Source organism: Camelus ferus, unplaced genomic scaffold (assembly GCF_009834535.1).
Source record: "Camelus ferus isolate YT-003-E unplaced genomic scaffold, BCGSAC_Cfer_1.0 contig299, whole genome shotgun sequence".
Classification (NCBI taxonomy): Eukaryota; Metazoa; Chordata; class Mammalia; order Artiodactyla; family Camelidae; genus Camelus; species Camelus ferus.
In genome coordinates this window covers 258,391-277,494 of record NW_022588424.1, presented here as the reverse complement: position 1 = coordinate 277,494, position 19,104 = coordinate 258,391, and the positions used below count along the sequence as shown (strand labels likewise).

General features: G+C 36.6%; 1 long non-coding RNA gene across 1 annotated transcript; it reads left to right on the top strand.

The window, feature by feature from the left end:
- Window positions 1-416: 416 nt before the first annotated feature.
- Window positions 417-18,191, top strand: LOC116662529. The gene is made up of 3 exons (XR_004318493.1): window positions 417-427; window positions 6,477-6,491; window positions 18,132-18,191. It is a non-coding gene; the product is annotated as an uncharacterized LOC116662529 (long non-coding RNA).
- Window positions 18,192-19,104: the final 913 nt, after the last annotated feature.

Genomic DNA, 19,104 nt, shown 5'->3' with positions numbered 1-19,104 from the left:
CTCCAACCAGGAATTTTCTTTGAATCTGAGAACAATGGCTTCTATGAGATTACAGAAAGGTTAATCCACTTTCTGCCTATTCCAAATTCTCCTCACTCAGTTCCCTGGCTCTGCATGCAAGGAATTGAGTATTCAAAATCAAAATTAAAATAAAATAAACAAAACAAAATTTTGAAAACATGGTTTAGATTGTCTGCATTTCAAATATTTCCTTGTTTGATGGTGAGATCATGCCCAAGCTGATTTCCTGACCAGAAATAATTGTTTTTATTTGAATGTTTAGCATTATGTAGACACTATTTTCATTTTTGTTCATTTCTAGTCTATTTGTTTAGTGAAGCAAGTCTTTAGGTTTCCTATCTCTTCTTTTTTCCTTATTTTCAAAGGAAAAAATACTTAATCTTAAGAAAAATAAAAATTTTAAAAAGTCACCCATCTAGAATGATTGAGATTTTACAAAATTAAAAAAGCCCTTGTTGTCCTTAATAATGTCACTTCAAGACTGATCTTCCTGAAAGGAAAATTTAAATCACTCTTCTTATCATCATAAAAGTTAAATTTACTGAGTGCTTACTTTGGGCCAGGTACTAAGTAGAAGCTATATATACACATTTCTAACAACTGCTCTATGAGGTTGGCTAGTATTATTATCTACACTTTTTATAAAAGAGGAAATTGAGACCTAAAGAGGTTAATTAACTAACCATTACTATGGCCATAAAGCTAGGTCAGGGTAGGGCTAAGAATGGAACCAGGTCAGTTACTCTGAAGACAGGGCTCTTAGCTACCTTATTATGTTTCATGTTCATAAATCTTACTGGCTTCCAATTTGCTGAGAGTATGAGTGTACTCATGCAGGTTAATTTCCACATCTAAATCTAGCATCAAAGGCCTTCCCTCATCTAGTCCCAGTGCTAACTGATACTCTGTGAATCTTACTTTTCTGCCACAATGCTCTTCTTGCTCTTTGGTCTACTTAAGCCTATTATCTTTCCTCTTTTGCAGCTTCACTTCTGCTATTGCAAATATCACGTCCCAAACTGACCCTGCCAGAAGTTCTTTCTCACTAGTCTGAACTCCTGCTTCAGTTGTTTTGTACTACTCAGAGTTTTTATTTCTACTCATATTATAGTCATTTAAGTGTCATGTATTTTATTGCATACTTGCATCACTCTTGGTGCCTAGCACCATGCAAGAGTCACAATAAGGTCTAAATTAAAGTGTGCTAGATGTATGAAGAAAAAGCATACATAGCAATGTCAGCCCACCAGGAATAACTGATACTCTATTGGGAACATCTGCTTAAACCATTTAAACCATTTCTAGATGAACAAATCATTCCCATAATGAAACTTTAGGTTACGTTTTAATCAGGTCTTGGTCTTTGAATAGTATGTTAGTTTGCCAAGGCTGCCATAACAAAATAAACAGACTGGTAGGCTTAAATAAGAAAAACTTATTTTCTCACAATTCTTGAGGCTAGTGGTCCAAGATCAAGGTGTTGGCAAGTTTACTTTCTTCTGAGGCCCCTATTCTTGGCTTATTATAGATGGCCATCTTCTCTCTGTGTCCTCACATATTCTTTTCTCTATGCACATACATCCCTGGTGTCTTTTTGTATGTCCAAATTTCCTCTTCTGATAAAGACACCAGTCAGATTTGATTAGGATCCTTAGGATCCACCATAACAGCTTCATTTTAACTTAATCACCTCTTCAAAGGCCCTGTCTCTAAACACAGTCACACTCTGAGGTACTGGGGGTTAGGGCTTCAGCATAAGAATTTTGAGACATAATTCAGCCAATAACAGATAGTTTAGGCGGGAGATAGAAGGCAATATATTAGGATGAAAGCATTAATAAGTCTTAAAAACGGTTACTTCCAAAACTGGCTGACATCCTTAAACACACAAATTCTTTAGAATCCCTGATCCTATAATGCAGCCCTAGCTTTAAAGAGTGGGCCATTTTGTTCGATGGTGAATCTGTCAGCAAATTTTTTAATGCCTGAATTATGTAATTTAAAGTGAACAAAGTGAAAACCCAAAGCGACTTCAATTATAGGGCAATTCATCAACTATAAGGAAGAGTCTTGGAACATGGATTGAGTTATGGTGAGCCGAGCAGGGTATGCAAAATTCCTCCTCCAATATAAACTTAAGAGAGTCTCTGCAGGATGGTATAACAAAGCATGGCTATTTCCATAATTGCATTTGCTCCAGCTCTTGGGCCAGCACACTTTTGATGCTCCAACGAAGTAGAAAAGAGCTCATAGATTTTCAAGGCTGCAACCCAAGCCAGAGGTATGCTGTTAAAAGTTCAAGTTAGGGGAAAATTGTAATATATGGCCTCCAAATTTATACTCTTCCTGACCCAGGTAATGAAACATGAACCACACATCCAGCTTGTGATAAAGTAGTGCTCACTTGGGCAATGAGAGAGTGCAGGTAGGTATTCATTTCTCTGGCTGCCATCCTAAGTTGTCCTTGACTGGAAAGGTTTTCACATTAACCCTTTTCTCAGAGGATTCTGAGGAAACTGGCTCCTGGCAATGAAGTCTTATTACACTCACCACCCATTCTTCAGGTTTCCATTTGGTTGTAATTATCTCAGTGCTGTGTTCCTGCATGCTATTGCTGCTGTTACAATGATACCATCTTGTTGAGTGATTACAAATAGCCCGATGAAGAGAGGAAGACAATTTCCGCAATATATTCCGTCAGCCTCCAGTAAGCAAAAAGCAGGCTGTCAAAATTTCACATCTCATAGCTGCGCCTGACCCTCTGAATGACCCTGGATTGAATCCCTCTCCCTCTTTGCACATTACATGATAACATGGGAAATTCACTGACCCACTTTTTTAGAATTAAGAGAATGATGACTGCAAAGTGATATATAAAGGAAAGCTTTAGAAATACTAGATAACCATGACCATCATTAATGAAGTTATGCCCCTAAAATATTACTTAATGGACCCGAAGAAAGAGGTCATGGTGGGTGAAGGAGTTGAGAAAAGGGGAGAGAGGAAGAGAAAGAGCATAGCTTGAAGATGGATGTCAGCAATGCTGATCCAAACCTTCAGAAATCTGTCCCTCTTGATACAAGTTTGATTCAGCATAAACATATTCCTGTAGTGAGAGCTTTAAAGTGGAACACAAGACTTAGCACCAAGGAAGGATGCAGGTTGTGTGTGTGTATGTTGTAAGTAGAATGAAGGATGCTGTGACTTTTGGGAAGAGTTTGGGATCATTCTCTGAAGGAGGAAAACTGAAAGGAGGGCTCCCATGCTGGGCACCTCATGAGAGAGTAATGAATGAGATCTCTTCATGGAAAGGGGCACTGGTGCAAAAAGTAAACGAATGAAACCAGTGACAGTCCAAAAGATGAAGGAGCAGTTCAGTCCTCTGGGAGGAGAAAGGTTGTGATTTTGAAGTGAGTCCACTGGCTTAGCCTCTGGGAGGCTGCTTGTCCAGGGCCCATCTTCAAGGAATGGCATATGGGAACCCACAACCCTACCTGGGGTGGCACAGAGGTAGCAGAGCTAGAACTGCAGTTGGGCATCACCCCAGAAACCTGGGAGAACAACAGACCATGAAAGGTTGGGGCAGATTTCAGACTCTTTGTCCCCTGACACAAAAGCCAAAGGGAGGCCTGAAGGGAAAGGAAAATGAACAACAAAAAAAGAGCAGAAAGTCTATGGTAGGTAGAAGGAGCTTTGTCACCATCTGTGCCCCCCAGCTATACCCTCAGAATAAAGTCATGTTAGAATCCACTTAGCACAGGGCTGATCAAGAGACCCAAAGCCACTAAGAAAAATGAGTGGTATCACATAAAGTTTATTGAACATGAAGGCACAAAATCAGGGTTTAATTCAGCTATGTGGCTTCTCTGAGCCTCAGGCCATTCATGTGAAAATGGTAATAAGAATTGCCTCATAAGGTTTTGAAACTATATAAATGAAAGCATAATACAAATATTTGTTGAGCACCTATTATGTGCCTGGAACTGAATATGAACTGCCAATTCAACTGGGAATAAGAAAGGCAAAGTCTTGGACCTAATAGGGTTCAGAAGCTTACATTGGAGTCAGGGTACATGCCAGTTATGCTCACAGACACTTATTTGCTTAGCCTCAACCTAATTGTGAGGGGACTGTGGGAGTGGGTTCTGACAATATGATGTAGGTGGGTATGATGTGAGGGGACTGAGGTCTAACAATGTGATATAGGTGGATATCGTATGAGGGGACTTTGGACCAACAATGGGATGGAGGTAGATGTGATGTGAGGCACTGCTAGGCTTGACCCTCAGAAAACATTCTGCATGACCATACAACACTCTTTTCTCTTCCATGGTGATCATGGAAGCCACATGTTCCAAATCATACAGCTTCAAGTACAAAAGAGCTGCCTGACCTGCATTTGACAATGGTGGGAGCCAAAAATAAACTTTATTGTATTGAGCCACTGAGGTTTTAGGATTTATCAACGACCACAGCCTAGCCTGGTCTATCTCGCTGGGGAACCTGAGTCCTGCCAACATGGCCTGCCATGTGAGTGAGCTTAGAAGTGGATCCCCCTCTAGTTGAGTCCTGAGATTCCTGTAACCCTGCCTGACACCTTAATTGTAGCCTAGTGAGAGACCCTTATCCAGAGGTACCCAACTAGGCTGTGCTCAGATTCCTGAACCACAGAAACTAAAAGATAACAAATGTTTTGTTGTTTTAAGACTAAGTTGTGGGATGATTTGTTACACAAAAAATAGATAAACAGTACACACCCATGTGTGTATCAGTAAGACTGGATAAACAAACTGTTCTGTCCATAAAATGGACTGCTACTCATCAATATACAAGAATGAACTATTGAACTACAACATGGATGAGTCTCAAAATCTTAAATGATTAGAAGCAAGGAAAAAAGGTTCTGTATATAAAGGTTATACTATATAAAATCTAGAAAAGGCAAACTATTCTATAGGAGAAGAAAATAGATCAGTGGCTGCTTGGGAATGGTGGAGAGAGGAGGGGAGGTGGAAGAGGAAGGAGTGAGGGGGTGGGTAAGGGTTGCAAAGGGTCATGAGGAAACTTTTGGCAGTGATGGCTGTGTTTACTACCTTGATTGTGGTGATCATTTTGCAGGTGTAAACATGTCAAAACTTATCAAATTGTACCCTCAAAATATACACAGTTTATTCTATGTTAATTATAATTCAATAGAGCTGTTAAAAATACCTTTGTCCAGCTATACGACTCTAAAATGATAGGCTTTGTTTGAAGAAGTGATTTTTGTTTTAGCACCTTGAAAATCCAGCGGTGTGCTCTTCCCCCAGCCTTGCATTTGCACAAAACTGCACCCTCATAACCTTGTCTATGTATTAACCCTCCTCAGTCTCCCTGTTTAAGAAACACTGTCAAATACAACACCTACTTCTTTTCAAAATAATGACTTGTTAATAGTGATCATCTCTCCTCTGGTCCAGATTTGTGGGCATTTCATTTAGTCTTCAGCTTTGACCTTTCTTTTTAAGCTCTACCCCTGAGGCAAGACCATAGGCTCTTAGGCTTGTGCACTGTCAGCCCAAACACGAGCTAAGAAAGCCCGTCAAAGGGTAGACAAATGAGTATACGTCCAACCAAGTTTATTAGCAGTGTTAAGAGGAATCAAGACTGCTTCCTGTATGTGGTGAGGCCTACAAGGGGAAAAAAAAAAAAAAAAAACTTCAGAAATCTCAGCCTGAACAGGCAGCAGGTCCAAATCTCAGCTTTTCAGACCTTTTTAAAGGTGGCTTGTTGGTTGATTTGCCACAATCAACCTGAAGAGCTTAGTTTATTTCTAGTCTTCCCCTAGTCATTTCTTTAACTTACCCACTCCTTTGCCAACTATCTGGAGAGTCACCAGTCTCTATGACAGAAGCCTACCTGACTTGATCATGAAGTATGAATCTAGCTACAATTCTGATATGACCTTAATGCCTTCCAAATCAGATAATCAAGCAGCTGAAACTTTTAATAGCTGACTAAGCTTATAGAAGCCATAACTTAGAAGATACTCAATGAATTTTATAATTAATTAATTGATCACTTGACTTAAGCTGAACTGACAATCATTGATTGATTTTAATGATTTCCTGAAAAGAGAAATTACATTTTTTGTAGGATTTACTAAAGAAATGGTACCAAATAACATTTTTATTAATGAATATACACAAATAAACATAGACATAACAGTTTACAAAATGATAATTATATACTTTTTAACATGAGAGTCACATTACAGGGTTGTCAACAAACCCTGTTATATCTCATTTTTGGAAGAGACTTGCTGGGAGTCCCTTGAATATTTTGAGATGACCAGGATTACTGGATATGCCTTTCTGATCCTGTCAAATTCTTTTCTCCAATTTGGGGAGAGAGAACTGTGGACAGGGTATATCAAACCCATCAATGGCTTTCCCCTCACCTCTTATTCTCTCCAGATATCCACCTTATTTGTTTCCTCTTCTTTCCTTTCTCCTGTCATCTAACACCACAGCAACTCTTTAGCCCTTCAGGATAGGTGATACATGTTTATTACAAGGCTGAGGCAGGGCTGTGGCAGGACAGAGGCAAAATGTACAACCCCATGCTTTTTCCTAGATCATTGTCTCACTTGAAAACCAGAGAATGAATATAATCTCAGAACCGAATGGGAATTAAGGGATAAGGATTTGATGAACCAGACAGCAGAAAGTCTACTAGAATAGCACATGTGGATAAGAGGTGGGGCTCTGAAGTTTGGATCAAATTTGATGAGAAGAGAATGTGACATCAGTCCCTACGAAAGAAAAACTGAAGGGCTGCTGCTCCATGCTGGGGTAAATTATGGAGAGAAATAGATGAAATCTGAATCACAGCTCCATTACTAAAAGCTATTTGACCTCACTGTCTCAATTTCCTCATCTATAAAATGAAGACAGTATTTACCTCATAAAATCTACTCATTCCCCAAATCTGACGTGTTGTAAATAATTAAAGTGTACACATTTTTAAAGAATAGTCCCCAACACGTAATAACTGCTTAGAAAATGATGCAGTATTTCTGAAGTGTTTTCCAAAATGTACTAAGAGAAAAATATTTTTTGTGGGGCATTACTAGGAATTATATGAAAAATAGTTCTGTGGTCAAATTAATTATAATATACTAAGTTAAATAATTTTAATTTTTAAATTTTAAACTTGTAGAAGTATTTAATAGGCTTTTATTAGAGAGATATTATATTTGGTATTTCCCAAATTTTTTGGACCAAAGGACCATTTTGACTAATTCTATGGAACGCTCATTGATAGTGGTTAATTACCTGATCTGAAGAGAAAGAATTTACTTAGGGATATCAGCAAATGAGTAAGTTTAGCTTCAGTGAGTGTGTTTTCTTCTAGAAAACAAGCTAGTTTTAATTTTAGTTAATATGTATTTTGTATTTGTATTTTAAAGTCTAATGCTACTTTATTACATAGTTGTATTATGTAATAAAGTGAAATAAATATTAGAGACATCATAATCTTCCCAATGCTCAAGGCTTCTAAAAAGGTCTTAATCCAGCTCAGTTGTTTGAGAAAAACTGGTTTACTATGGCTTGAATCTACTTCCATAGAATTAGTAAATAAGAGAACCTAGTAGATAAAAGAGAACCTAGTAGATAAAAGACATAGGAGTTAAAGAACTCAGAGCAGTAATGGACTTTTATAGTAACAAAGAGCCAATTCATTAAGAAAACATAGCAATTCAAAATGTGTGCACACCCCAAACCTGGAAGGCAGGGCTGCCTCCCTAAGTGGGCTCAGAGAGGAATTTTTTCTCTTGATGAATCATACCTTGAATCACCCATTCATGATTTATATGATATTTAGATAAGGATTTAGACTTATAGTTGATGCTGGAATGTGTTAAGACTTTTGAAGCTATTGGAATGGGGTGAATGCACTTGGCATTTAAGAAGTACCATGTGAATTTTAGGGAACCAGAGGGAAGAGTATTATAGGTTGGATTGTATATCCCTAAAATTTAAATGCTGAAGTCCTAACCCCTGGTATCTCAGAATGGGTCTATATTTAAAGACAGGGTCTTTAAAGAGATAATTAAAATTAAATGAGGTCATTGGGATGGGCCTTAATCTAATATGACTTGGTGTCTTTATAAGAAAAGGAGATTAAGACACAGACACGAAGGGAAGAATACATAAGGACAGAGGGAGAAGGCAGCTGCCCAAGGAGAGAGACTTTAAAAGAGCCAACCCTGCTAACATCATGATTTTAGATGTTTAAACTCTAGAGCTGAGAGGAAATAAATTTCTGTTAAATCACTCAGTTTGTAGTACTTTGTTATGGCAGTGCTAGTAAAATAATGCAAATCCAAAGTACAGGAAGTAAAACTGACAGAACTGAAAATAAAAACAGACAAATCCACACTGATAGTTGTAGATTTCAACACTACTCTTTTGGTAATAGATAGAATTGGTTGACAGAAATCAGTAAGAATATGGAAGAACTAAATAATACTACCAACCAACTAGATGTAATTTACATTTATACAGTAATTTGTCATTGTGATTGTATATTGACATATATAACATGCTACCAAACAGTAGCAGAATACATATTCTTTTTAAGTGCATATGGAATATTCACTACCATAGACCATACCGTAGATCACAAAATAAATATTTATACATTTCAAAGAACTGAAATCACAAAGAGTATGTTTTCTGGTCATAATGGAATTAAACTAGAAATCAAAAACAGATAACAGGAATCTCTACAAACTGGCACTTAAACAATATGCTTCTAAATAATCCATGGGTCAAAGAAGAAATATCAAAGGAAATTGGAAAACATTTTTAACTAAATGAAAATAAAAATACAATGTATCAAAATTTGTAGAATACAGCTAACTCAGTAATCAGAAGATATTTTTAATAGCATTAAATGTTTGTATTACAAAAAACCCCCAAAATCTCTGATCAACAATCTAAGCTTCTACACTGTCTCAAAAAAGCAAATTAAACCCAAAGCAAGTGCAAGGAAAGAAACAAAATTAGCAAAAAGAGATCTATAAAGTTAAAAACAACAACAAAATATTAGAGAAAACTAATAAAACTAAAATCTTGTTTTTAAAAAACAAATTGATAAACTTTTAGCAACAGAGTCAAAGAAAAAGAGAGAAGGTACAAATTACCATTAACAGGAATGATACAGAAGATATTTCTATAGATCATAATGGCTTTAAAAGGATAATATGGGAAGACTACAAACAATGCTACAAACATAATTCAACAGGTTAGGTGAAATGGACTAATTAACTCCTCCAAAACCATAAAGGAGCAAAACTCTGAGGATGAAGTAGATTAAAGTCCTTAACTATTAAAGAATCTGAATTTTTTAGTTAAAATATCTCAAGAAAAGAAATCTACAGACCCAGATTATTTTACTAGTGAATCCTACTAAAACATTTTAAATTCTAAATAATATTGTTCAGAAAATAAAAGAGTCAGAAACATTTTGCAAACAATCTTTCCCAGGCCAGCATGATTCTGACACTAACATCAGACAAAATTCTTCAAGAAAAGCACTATGTAGACCAATATCCCTCATGATCATAGATGCAAAAAAAAATCCTCAACAAAATATTACTAAATTGAATTCAGTAATACATAAAAATAATGATAACCTATTTTTTAAAAAGTAAGACTTATCCCAGGAATACAAGACTGGTTCAATATTTGAAAATCACTCAAGGTAATCCACTAAAATCCCATTCCAAAGGGGAAAATCCACTTGATCCTATTAATAGAGTACAACAAAATTTGATCTAATTTAGCATTCATTCAGGATAAAAACTTCAGCAACTAGGAATAGAAAGGAACTTTTACCCCCTGGTAAAAGGCATCTACAAAAGCCTACAGCTAAGATCACACTTAATGGTGAGAGACTGCTTTCTTCCAAGATCAGGAATAAAGTAAGGGTATCCACTCTCACTACCCCAATGAACATCATACCAAAAGGACTTTCCATTGCAAAAAGGCAATAAAAATCAATAAAAGGTATACATTTCAGAAAGGAAAAATTAAATCTGCCCCTATTCATAGATGACATGATTGTCTATGTAGAAAATCTCACAGAATCTACCAAAAAAAAAATCTAAAACTTAAAATGAGTTTAGCAAGCTCATAGGCTACACAGTCAATACAGACACAAAACTTCCTTCATATTTCTGTATACTAACAATGTACAGAAACTGAAATCTTGAAAATGGACATTTATAGTATCTCTAAAAAATTAAATACATAGTTATAAAACAAAACACGATCAGGATCTGTATGCTGAAAACTATGAAGTGCTAATGAAAGAATTCAAAAATCTAAATAAATGGAGACTTGCTATGTTTACAGATTGGAAATCTCACCTGTGACCCAAGTAGATCTATAGATTTAATGAATGTAATTCCAACCAAAATCCCAGCAGGATTCTTGGAAGATAGAAACAAACTGATTCTAAGATTTATATACAAAAGGAAAAGGAAGTGAAGTAGCTAAATCAATTTTGAGAAAGAAAAGTTGGAGGAATCACACTATCCCATTTTATAAATTTCTAATAAACAGCAATAATTAGTGCAGTATTACCCAAGAGATAAACACGTAGATCATTGGAACAGAATAAAGAATTCAAAAATATACCCACACAAATATAGCCATTTGATTTTCAGCAGAGATGCAAAAGCAGTTCAGTGTTCAACAAATGGCATTGAACATCCATATGCAAAAGGAAAGAAAAAAGAATCTTGATCTAAAACTCACAGTTTTTATTAAAAAGTTAACTCCAAAAAGATCATAGATGTAAATTTAGAGATTAAAATGCTTTTAAAAACAGAGGCTATTTTCATGATCTGCAGGTAGGCAAAGAGTTTTTATATGCAGCACCAAAAATGTGATCTATATATAGAAGAAAAATTTGATAAATGGGACTTATTAAAATTTAAAACTTTTCATCTATGACAAATATTGTTACAAGAATTAAAAGATAAGCTACAGACAGGGCTAAAATATTTGCCATTCACATACCTGAAAAAAACATTTATCTAGAATATATAAAGAACTCCCCAAACTCAACAGTAAGGAAACAAACAATCCAACTGAAAAATATGTAAAAGATTTTAACAGGTAGCAAAGGGATATAGAGAAGGAAAATAAGCACATGGGAAGATGTTTAGTATCATTAGCCACTAAGGAAATTGAGATAAAAATCATAATGATGTATTCCTATACATCTGTTAGAATGATTAAAATAAGTAATACTAGTAATACCAAATGCTATTGAGGATGGGGAGCGACTGGAAATTTTGTACATTGATATGGTGATACAAAATAGCACAACCACTATGCAAAACAGTTTGACACTTTCTTATAAAATTAAATTAAATGTATTTACTTATTTATGTAGTAAATTCATTTATTAAATGACCTAGGGATCTTACTCCTGGGTATTCTCTATAGAGATATGAAATGTGTGCTCACACAAAAACCTGTAAATGAATGATTATAACAGCTCTATTCTTAATAATGAAAAACTAGAAATTAGTTGTGTCCCTTAATAAGCTGTGGCACATCCAGATAATAGAATACCATCCAGCAGTATAAAAGAAACTGTTGATGTACACACTAAGACATTGTGCTGAGTGACAGAAGCCAAACTCTAAAGGTTACAAACTGTATGATTCTATTTATAAGACATTGTGGAAAAGACAAAATTATAGTAGAGAACAGATCAGTGTTTTTTAGGAGATAGTGGTGGGGGAAAGGTGGGGTCATAAAATTCATCTAGTTTGAGGATAGGATTTTTTCTTCTTACTAATTTCCAATGTACATTAAATGTTCTGTTCTTCTGGGGGCCTAGAATTTTGTATTCTTGGGAATAACAAAAACAAACAAGTATCTGATTCTATTTTTTGGTCATGTTTTTCCTTCCATAATTGCATTGAACATAAAGGGTGAGCTTATTGAATACGGAAAGATCAAAGGTAGGACAACATAATAGCAGTGATACTCATTTACTAATGAACAAACAGAAATTTGGATAGGCTGTCAACTAGCCCAAGGTCACAGAGAGTAAATGGCAAAAGTATATTCAGATTTGAATCATTTATTTTACCTTCTATAACTTCTGCATCGTAGTATTTCAATGAGATGGGAAGTTTTGTCAGGGAAAGAAGAGATCTGTTGGGGTAAAAAAAGCAGGTGGGGCCACATTATGACTTTTGTGGGCTTTGGGCACTTTTGCCTTCATGGACTCCTTCTTCCATAATAATATTAAACATTACTTTCAGTGTAACTTTAAATGTTTCAACTTTTCCCCTATTTTAGATAAAATGTAATAGATTTCCAAGGGCACTAAAATGTTCATTTTCTCTAAATTTTCATTTGAAGAAAATTAAACTTTTTCTTTGACTCTAAGAGTTTGTCTCCTGATTTTTTTTAATTAAAATGTTTTTGTGGCCCCCAAAATGTATCAGGGTCCTTGGTAATGTGCCTACTACACCTAATGGATAAATTGCCCATGCAAAGCAATCTAAACATCGGAAAAATTCTTTAAGTTTCTTAGAAGGAGGACATGATAGTAACATGACGAAAATGACACTTCTGCCTCCACTCAGCTCAAAGATGACCTTCAGGAAAAGAGTTAACACCTAATTACCATATCACTAAGCAAATGCAGAGTCTGTGGATCTTTAAATTTTCTTTTCAATAAAACAACTCAAACTAATTTCCTTCATCCACACCCAAATGGTATAAATTGCCAAGTGATAGTGAAGCGAGAACAGATAATGAAGGGAGCAGTTGCTAGGTTTCTGGGAAACTGTCAATCAATTGCACAGCTTCCTTTCTTCGTTGTTGTAGCTGCTGGACCAGCTGAGTTCCCAGAGCTGCAGCAATCAGCAGTGGCTGGGTGGGCAGATCATTACTTGCATCCCCTACCGGGTGGAATGACATTGACATTTTCCACTTGCAGACATCTCTACTGTTTATCAAGAGGCCCTCCTGTTCCCACCTCTGAGAAATGTTACCAGGAATTACCCTTTGGTCATACCTCTCAAATATTGTGATTTTATTTATTCTGCAGTTCTCTGTAGTCATTTCCTCTATTGCCATCCATATGTATGCCTTTATTCTTTGTGTTCTTTCTGTCTCAAATACTGTTTTCCCTCTTCCATTTATCAGCCCCCTGGTCAACCTTCAAGACTAGGCTCTAAAGCCATCTATTCTATGGCTGCTGATCCTTGCTCTCAGAATTAATACCTCTTTTCCTTCCATGGAAATTCTAGTTATAGTTATCTCTGCCTCTGTTGTACAACATGCAATTGTTGAGTATTAAGATTGAGTCAAAGTTCTTTCTTTAGGTTCATCAATGCTGTAATCCTTTCCATCGGCTCTCCCAGGTATCTCAGTTCGAAAGATATGAAAGACGCAAGCATTAGACATCTACAGAGCTAATGCATGTTGCCAAGCACTTCAGACAATCCTCAATTTCTCTGAAATGTTGGACTTCAAAAAACCTGTTAAGGATTCAGGAAGCAGCCACTGAGTTAAGTCCCTATGTATTAGATCAAGTAGTTCGTTAGAAACCACCAGTGACACCTAAAAGCAAGATCCCAAGTTACCTTTGATCACAAGTCCTCAGTAGTTGCCAGTGTGCTCAGGAAGAAATGCCATGATACTTTTCCAAGTCCAAGCTCTCAGTGGGATTATTTATACAGGCCCTACTTCCTATCATTTCATCACTCCAACTTCCTTCATGATTTAACATTTAAAACTACCATTTCCCAAATGTTTACTGTTTCAGGTACATTTGGTTCTTGCATACATTGTGTCTCTTTTCCTTTTAAAAAATTCCATAAGATGGATATCATTATTACTGCCTAATAATGACCAAATAAATTCTGATTGGACTAAAACTACTCAAGATGACTAGGTATATTCTGCACAGTTGGTTGTCAGACCACATCACTTTTCTCTAGCCAGTCTGCAGCAAAAAAAATGAAGCAGTAGAGATGGTAGGGGTTGGAGGATGGGGACCGTCTGCTCCAAGTGGCTAAAGTGTCTGCGCTTGTGCTATGTCACATGTCTGACAAGTGCTTTGTACAAGGTAGGTGCCCAAGAAATGTTGGGGCTGCTGTTACTGCTTAATATTTATATGAGCTCTTGAAAATCTTAAAAATAAAAGGCCAAAGAGGAGTTGTGCTTTGAGTTCTACAAAAGGAGGCTTGAAATTTGGAGGCAAGAAAACTAGAAATGAATGATACGTTCAGAAGTTCAGGCCTAAAACTCATCAACCTTGTACTTCAGCATACTCCGAGGAGGCTCCATATAACTGAGCTTTTCTACTGTATGTACTTCCTGCTCTTCCTTTCTGATAAGATACAGGAGGGAAGAAGAGGTAACATTAACTTCACAACCATTTGAAATTGTTGGGATATAGGAAAAAGAGCAATAAAACATATTTTTATGATACTCTTTTGATGTTTGGGACCTACTCCTTTCCTGAATATCTGTATCTGGGAGTGAATTAAGGGGATAATGGAAAGGACTCAGCCATATCACATCAAAAGAATGCAAAGCAAGTCAGAGAACAGCCTTTCTATTTTCAAGTTTTGAGAGCTGCAGAGCCTCAGTACACCCCATAAGCCTCCCATCCAGCGGCTGCTGTGGTGTCGGAATGGGTGGGAATTAGAACTGACACACAGTGGAAAGTTTCCGTGGCTCCCATCTTGGCCTTCGAAGACGATGTAGAGCTTCCTCAGCACATGCGTGGGTCCACCCCACAGCCTGAGAAAAGCCCTCTTAAAAACGAGGCTTTATATAATTAAAAAGGCCCAGAGTTGGATTGTCAAATATTTGAGTTGTGACTTGATATTGCTGCTTAAGTCAGATATTTCACCTTGGTATAATCACATCACACATCTCCATTGACTCACCTGTAGACCTCGTATCTCTGACACATATAATGCTGATAACCAACCTAACCACAGTGTTGCAGAGATTCCGTGGGATAATATATGTAGCTTCCTTTGCAGGCTGTAAAAGAGCTATTCAATATTTACTTCTTATTCTTAATTATATTTGAAATTGAAAATAAAACTAAAACAATGGTAATTAAAGAGCTCACAAACAAGGACAAACTTAGCATTCACTTTGGACTTAGACATAAAACAACCTTTTTAAAATGTGCTTTTATTCTATGTAGACATTGATTTATCATAAATTATTCATTATGTCTTTGAGGCTTATTTAATCAGATAGAGACAATCAGAAAATGTGTAGGTCTAAGTGACTTTAGATATGTGCCCACAGGTTCACAGATTATTTTTGCTGCCTGAGACAAAAAATCCTGGCAGGGGGCTGGGAGTACTGGACCAGCAGGATTTCTCTTTTCTCTCCTTTTCCTTCCTCCATCTTTTCTCCCCTGGAAGCTCTATGAATACCATTTTCTTATAGTATTTTGTACCTTTTCTGGGCCTCAATAGGCCTCAATAAAACATGGTTCCTACAGAATTAAACTTCAAAGGCAGATCGTACAGAAAAGTTTCATGCAGCTTTTCAGACATAAAGAAAAAAACCATAGATTCTGTCAAATTTGGAGTCAGAATTAATTTTTCATAGACGAAGCATGATCTATTTAAAGCAACCAATTTAGATGGACAAGACATTTTCTCAATCCTATTTAAGAAACCTCTGCTAGAGATCTTCAGTAAGAGTACTTATAAACTGAGAAAAGGGGGACTCTAGAATAACCAAGATGCTTGCTTATTTCACATTCTAAAAATTGCTTCCAAAGCATCGTTTCTGCAATGAGCATTTCAGAATGATTTTTCCTGTCTTCTTTCACAAACAGCTCATACACAATATTTTCTCTCCTCACATCCTTTTAAATAATACACCAAATTAAGTGTAGCCAGACTCTTAACTGGGGAGCACTTTGATTCCTTGGGTGGATATGGCAACAACGTAACTGTGCTCAGTGCTTAGGGAAAGGTTTCCATATTTTAGCATCCTGAAATTCCAGAAGCAAGTCAAGCTGTGTATTTTTGCCAAATTGGAGCTTATGGAAACACTTCAGGGAGTGATTTGGGTTGTAAATGTGCTCAGGAAACTAAGTTCTTCGACTGGTTATAACCGAATGATCTCCCTAATGAAGAAAACAGATGTAAAGTAAAGCAGCAGCAGTGACAGGGACTATGGCATGGTTAGCCTAGCAAGAAAACATACATGGAATGTGAACACACATATATTTCAAACGCAAATGCAAACTGACACTCCATGGCCCCAAGGGCCAGATTCATTCATTGGTCCCAAGAGTTCTAGGTTCCATTTTCTCCTTTGTCTGATCGGTTTTGGAGGTACTGTTAATTGCTCCCTTCCCCAAGAGTTGACCGAATGTCCTTATGTATATGTCTGTCATCATAGAAGTTGGGACATAATGTGTTTATGATAGAAATATAGATGTAACTCTTAGTGGCAAGCCACAAGTGGAAATTCCTGAACTCTTTGCTTAGTTTAACCTTGAATGGGATGTCAAATCTGAAAGGCAGGGCACAAGGGCAGTCATTCTCTAGACAAGTATTCTGAACAGATTGGCTAGAACCCAAGTTCCTTAGAAGTCAATAAATATTAATTAGGATTTGTGTGTGTCAGCACCTATAATACAGTATATTATGTCATTTGAAAATCTGCAGCCCAAATAATCTTTTCTATTCATTCCAGAGGACGCCCACTACAAAGGGCTGTAAACATTTCTTAAGAAAAACAAACTAAAAAGCTAATCTTTCAATGGGCTGCTCTGAATTTCTGTATTTTGTGTTATTAGAGGTCCTGTATTCAATATATTTGGCTGATAATGCAGGTTAGAATGAAATAAAATTGACTTAATATCTTTGCCTTAAAGTGATGGAATGAGACTTGGACCATGTGACTTCTAGCTTCCCCTGCTCAAGCCGTACCAGGTTTTTCCATGGCAAAGTGGAGACTGGGGAGAGGAATGAATTGACTTAAGGCTGCGGGGGTTGCAGGTCTCTCTGACGTTGTGGAGGTTAAGGAGCGTATATCCTTTCAGTTTATGGATACAACACATACAAAATCTCTTCTGGGAAAAAAGTTGATAAGCTGAATGGATTGGTTAGTGGTACCCTCTACCTCAACCTTCCAATTATGTGTTACTTATTCATATCACAGGTTATAAGTGGCAAATATTTCAATGTGGTATTTTTGTTTTGATTTGCTCTGGACAGAGTATAAGAATGTTGGTCACTACAAAGCCAGGGGTAAAGTTCTGAGAGCCACCAATAAATTATTCCAGGACTCTGCCATATTGGAAAACCAGTTCAGAGGAAGCTCTGGAAGGAAACTTTCCTCCCTCCATATTGCAAAGAGGACAAGGGGCATCCTCTCAAGTCCAAAACAGAGTAGTTGAATGGAGGGGGTTCTCACACACCCCATCTCTCAACCTTTAGTCATATGTTCTGGATATAGGGACTTGCTGACAAAGTATGTTCTTTGGCTAACATTTTTTCTATTCATTTATAATCATAGGATGGTTAGTATCATAGGATGATTATATTCAGGATGACTCCTGTCTTAGAGCCTGACTCAGGATATCACTTATATGGGTCTCAGCAATTAATAGGAGTTGAGCTGGCAGCAGAAATGGAGTGGAAGAAGAATAGGGAAGGGAGGTAAACCAGCTTGCTGGAGCAGATGATCTTTAACTTTCACCGAGGAGGCCACGTGCCTCCTTTAGAAAAGTGGCAACTTTTAAAATATTGATTGGTTTGTTTATGTATGTTTCTGTGTATTTTATTTACATTGATAGACTTTATTTTTAGAGCAGCCTTAAGTTTAGAGAAAGATTCAGCAGAGAATACAGATACTTCCCAATGCCCCCCACCCCTTGCTCACCTCCCACCCCTTGCCACTGTTTCACCTATTATTAATATCTTTCATTAGTATGGTATATTTGTTACAGTTGATGAATGAATATTGATACATTATTATTAACTGGAGCCATGGTTTACATAAGGGTTTACTCTGTTTTGTACACTTCTACCATAGTATCATACAGAATAGTTTTACTACACTAAAATCATCTATGCTCTGCCTACTCATCTCTCCTGCTTTCCTACCTCTGGCAATCACTGATCTTTTTACTATCTCCATAGTTTTGTCTTCTCTAGAATATTATATAGTTGGAATCACATAGTATGCAGCCTTTTCAAACTTTTCAAGCTTCTTCCTCTTAGTGTGTGCATTTAAAGTTCCTCCATTTCTTTGTGTGTGTGTGTGTGGCTTGATAGTTCATTTATTTTTATCACTGAATAATAGTCTACTTTATGGATGTACACAGTTTGTGTATCCATTCACCTATTGAAGAACATCTTGGGTGCTTCCAAGTTTTGGTAACATTTTTGTGCTGGTTTCTATGTGTTTGTATTTTGAAATTATATGTTTTTAACTCATTTAGGTCACTGTCAAGGAGCATGATTGTGGGATTGTATAGTAACTGTTTACTATGACTGTTCCTTTTGTGTTCTTACCAGCGATGAAAGAAAGTTCCTGTTGCTCCAGGTCCTTGCCAGCATTCGATGTTGTCAGGGTTTCAGATTTTAGCCATTCTAATAGGTGTGTAGTGGTATCTCATTGTCATCTTAATTTGCATGTCTTTGATGGCATACGATGTTGAGCATCTATTCATATGTTTATTTGCCATTTGTATATCCTCCCTGGCGAGGTGTTTGTTCAGATTATTCGTCCATTTTTTAATTGGATTTTTTTTCTTATTGTTGAGTTTTAAGAGTTCTTTGTTTGTTTTGGATACAAGTTTTTTTTATCAGATACGTGTTTTGCAAATATTTTCTCCAGTGTAGCTTGTTTTCATTTTCTTAACAATGTCTTCTGGAGAGCAGAAGTTTTTAGTTTTTAATTTGACTTTAATGAAGTTCAACATACCAAGTTTTCTTTCATGGACTTTTTTTGGTGCTGTATCTAAAAACACATTGTGAAGGTCATCTAGAGTTTCTCCTGTGTA